Below are 4,393 nucleotides of genomic sequence, written 5' to 3'. Positions count from 1 at the left end.
TTCTTGCCTGATGGTCGGAATTACACGGATGCGGCTTTGGTTCTCCAGGATTCTGGATCGTGGCAGCATCTGGAGAGAAAAAAAGCATCAATCCACACGTTGAGGAAGTGTCCGTGGGTGAATAACGAGGGAGGGGGAGGTGGATCTGGGGTTGCGGCTGCTTAAAGAAAAATAAATAAATAAATAAATAAGGGAAGCATCTTGAATTCTGAAACAAGAATTACCCAGTTCCAGAGGTTGAAAAGAAAGCATCTGCAAACTGGTAAATACTTTGACCATTTCGGCTTGAATTTGACTGGGAAGTGTTGTTAAAACTGTCTCCTTGAATAATTGAAAAAGGACTGGGAGAAGATGAGGGGGCTCCTACTGTGGATGTATCTTCCTGAGGGTAAGTTTGTACCTCTTTGCTCGGGAGAGGGCTGCGGGTTTGGGTATCACTGTGCTGAAGGGGTTGCGGACACGGCGCCGGAGAAATGGGGCGAGCAGACTGGAAGCCCACCTCGCGCATCTCCAAGGCATTGCGACCTCTCCGCCTGTACCGGGCTTCAAAACCTAGGTTTTGTGGCATCAGTGGGAAAGCCAAGCAGCCTGTCTCTCAACTTTGCCTTGAAAAAAAAAATCTCTCAGCAGGGAGATCCCTCTTGGACCCGGCGATTTTTTCTCCTAGAGATACTTTAAGGAGAGGAGACAGCCAGTGCTTTAGAAAATCCTGCTTGGGGGTTGGGGGAGAGCTCCGGTCGTCTTTGTGCTGCCTCGGCCCAGTTTCCCAGACTGTCTAAGCTTCTTGGGGAATTTCGCTGGGGATGCAGTCAGTAAGAGGATGGCCTTATTCATAAGCTCCAATGTTCCCACCCTCTTGTTTCTTTCTGCCCTTCCCCACCACCTCCTTCTTTCAATCGGGCACTAAAGGGTTACAGTCGCTGCATCTGATCCAGGAGGAAGAAGTGGGATTCTGCCACACAGGTTATCTTGTGACTGCCTTTTAGGACTTTGCATCATACAGTCCAACTTAACTTTCTTGAGTTAGATGAGCCTCTTAGCAATATTTCAGCCTAGGGCCCAGGCTGATTGCGCCAGGCATCCAGCCACCTTTGGGATTTTATCCTGCTTCCCTCCTCTCCTGACTCCTAGCTTTTCTCTCCAGTGAGCTGCGAGTGCTTGAGTTTCTAGCGATTTTCTTGCAACTGAATTTAGGTTAAAATATACATTTTTTTTCAGTTAAAGAAATTTTGTAGCTCTAAGGGGGAAAAAAACTCATCTGTGCTCGCAGAAGGAAATCGATTGTGCCAGCGGTAATTAAAATTAATCTCTCAAATGCGTGAATATTAACTGACTTAGGGAAGTAAAAGTTGCTTTGGAATCCGAAAAAGACATTATTCTTCCTGAAGTTTGCAATCCACATAGCTCCAGCACAATTATACTTCCATAGTAATATATAATATACAAGTATTTATAAATTGTATAGACGTGTCTAGAGATGGCTTAGATTGAGGAAACTCCCTCAAATCCCTTCACGTTTCAGTCTCTTAAGTTGGCTTTTTTCTGTTTAAGGCTGAGCGTTTGCTTTTAAACTAGCAACGGGTCAAATGCACTGAAATAAAAATGAAGAAAGGTAATTGTCATCATATAAATCGTTGCATCTGGTATTACTTTAGTCTCCCAAAGCAAGCATTAGACATTTCCCCAGGATATGTGTTGATACATTGTGAAATGTGTGAAGTCTGGAGTCACCAGAAAGACAACTCTTCAATGTCATCTGAGCTTGTCCGCTCCCATACTTATTTAGACAAACTTCAAATATCATTCTGGCTATGACAAGAGGGAGTCTTACCAAACTTTCACCCCTGGATTCGCCCATGTGTTTTTAAACTGAATTCTGAAGCTAGCATATGAGATTTATATTTTAAAGATGCAGTTGCCAAGTTGAAAAGTTTTGTGTCCCAGGAATTTTAAAGTGGAGACTTGGCTCCTTCTTGTTTCTGTGGTTTGAGTTAACCTTTTCTAAAATGATGGATTTCAAGCAAGAGTTTCTACAAGTTCCTTCGTTTTCTGCAGATGTTTATGAAGCTGGCTCTGCCACTTTTCCATGTTCCTCTGTCACATGGTTAGTGTGGTCTGGAAGGCAAAGAATGGATGCTCTGTGTGTGGTACATCCCAGTCACTGCTCCTAGCCACAGAGTCCAGGAATACTAACTATCCAAATAATAATACAAATAGTATTAACTTATAATACAATATCAATAAAATATGTTGAATGGTGGGTGGGTTATATTTCTCTCTCTAGGCTAATTGAGAATACAGTTATTGAAATAAAGGCAACTAGAAATCCAAAATATTAGATAGAAGTCCTTTAAAAATTAATTTGCATATTCTAAAATCAATAAAGTAGTGGTGATTGAGAGTCTCAGACTAATGACAAGGATGAGTGACTTGACACAACTCTACAGTAGCTGGGAAATATTTTTCTGTCAAGAGTAGCTGATATTTTCTAAGGCTTCATTATGCTTTTTGAATCGTGAGAACGAAAAAGGGCAGCTTTGATCTTTTTGTATAGTCCTCTTGGAACCTTGATGATGTTTCTACAGTAAATCTCTGTACAACTTTCTGATACACCTTGAAGATAGTAAGTCCATGTTGACAGCCAGTAGCAAAGGCTGTAGCCTATAGAGAACACTTCCAAATTTATAGCTACACCCAGCTAATGGATATAAGCCCAGCACAGGTTGACAAACAGAAAGGACCACTTATAGGATTGGCGAGTCACTACAGGGTACACTTGGTAAATTAACTACATTTTGTTCTATTTTCTTCAGCACATGTGTTGTAATGATTTCTCAAAGAAACACAATGTCCTTGATTGTTTCCTTTTAGTTTATATTAGAGTTTCACAACATGTGTAAATTTGGACCAGAAGGTTAAAAATTCAAAACTAATGCTGAAAAATTGCAAATACCATTTTTAATGTAAGTGAAAGACATAAGTATTGGATTCCCCAGAGCTATTGGTGTGCAGTATTGATATTGTATTCCCCTGGGTATTGCTATCTTCCATATGGTCTAACTGGCCTAAAGTCCAGACATTACTAACATAGTGGCTCTCATGGTTCTGATATGATTAACCACATTCACTGTGACTCCCCATTTTTTAAAAAGGATGAAATTCTACCTGCTATTCAGTCGAAGTGCACTGAGTTGGAGAGTTTACTTTTTTGCATGATTGAAATTCAACATACATTATCTGTAGTACAAAACCTCTCTCTTTTTCTTTATTGGTACCTACAATAAAAAGCTCACCTTTACATGAATTGGAATTTCAATGTTTAAACTTCAAAATTTGTGTGGTCCTGAAAATAAAAGATTGAATTAATGAATACCGTCAACAAAACTAGAACATACTTTTTATTATATATCAATATAAAAGATAACATAATATCTTGGGGGTAGCCAGTCCTATGGCCCTGAGATTCCCAGCTATTTCCAAGATGGGTTCTTGAACAGCAAGACATTATTTTAAGTGTACTTAATCTAGTGGAGATGAAAGTATGTTGTACTTCCTTCCTCCCAAAAAATACAAAAGAGAGAAAGGTAAAGAAAACCTAAACTTATGTTCCCTTTTGGTGGTATATCTGTTGGGGGAAAAACTGCCAAGTGTAAGCTTAACTGAAGTCAGAGAAAACCAATAAATCACTCCAGGCATTTGAAATTATTAGACATTAAACTTTGGGGAGTTTTATTTGAATTCTTTTTATAGCAGTCAATATAATCTCTTCTGTGCCTATTCCCATTGCATGTAAGAGAGAAATTCTACTCAATGGAAGGATGCTTTACTGCTGCCATTACTGCAGAGTTTATAGATGAGGGATGTGTCAGCATGTGAGATTCAGCTGTAATGCCTCTTTTGTGTGAAACCTTATGGGCCTTGCAGGCACTCTCTCATCCTGACACTCATAAAACGTTCAAGTCTCTGTATTTATTATTTAATTTTTCCCCTATGTATCACCTAGAAGCACTTCAATGTATGGATGTAGAACCAAGCATGGTAGTCAAGTGTGAATGTGTATAATGAGTTTTAATAACACATATTCTAGGAACTTATAAAGAAAGTTTAATTAGGAAAAACAAGTTAAGAAAAATGTGAAATTTATTTTGGAACAAATACAAGTAAAATTAGTGCTAGAGAGGTAAATAGCCACAGTGATAAACCACAGCAAATAAAGTTTCAGGCTGAGACTGGACAGCCCAAATGCAATTGTAATGGTAGGAAGCAGCTTTGAGTCCTGAAGCTTTTATTGAACTTATGAAATATATACTATTTATTTAAAAATGATTTTACATTTTTGGTTTGTATGGCAACACTAGCTATTATTTTAACTATGTAGCAACCAAATTTTTGA

General features: G+C 38.8%; 1 protein-coding gene across 1 annotated transcript in view; it reads left to right on the top strand.

Annotated features, from left to right (window-relative positions):
• The first annotated feature begins 225 nt into the window (after positions 1-225).
• Positions 226-4,393, top strand: part of Nlgn1 (neuroligin 1) — a 670,827-nt gene continuing 666,659 nt past the window's right edge. The window contains exon 1 of the mRNA XM_028763729.1: positions 226-388. The gene's annotated coding sequence lies outside the window, so the exon portion shown is untranslated. The remainder of the gene's footprint in view (positions 389-4,393) is intronic.

Source organism: Grammomys surdaster, unplaced genomic scaffold (assembly GCF_004785775.1).
Source record: "Grammomys surdaster isolate TR1022 unplaced genomic scaffold, NIH_TR_1.0 62, whole genome shotgun sequence".
Taxonomy (NCBI): domain Eukaryota; kingdom Metazoa; phylum Chordata; class Mammalia; order Rodentia; family Muridae; genus Grammomys; species Grammomys surdaster.
Note: the sequence above shows the minus strand (reverse complement) of the source record. Positions and strands in the feature narration are given on the sequence as shown.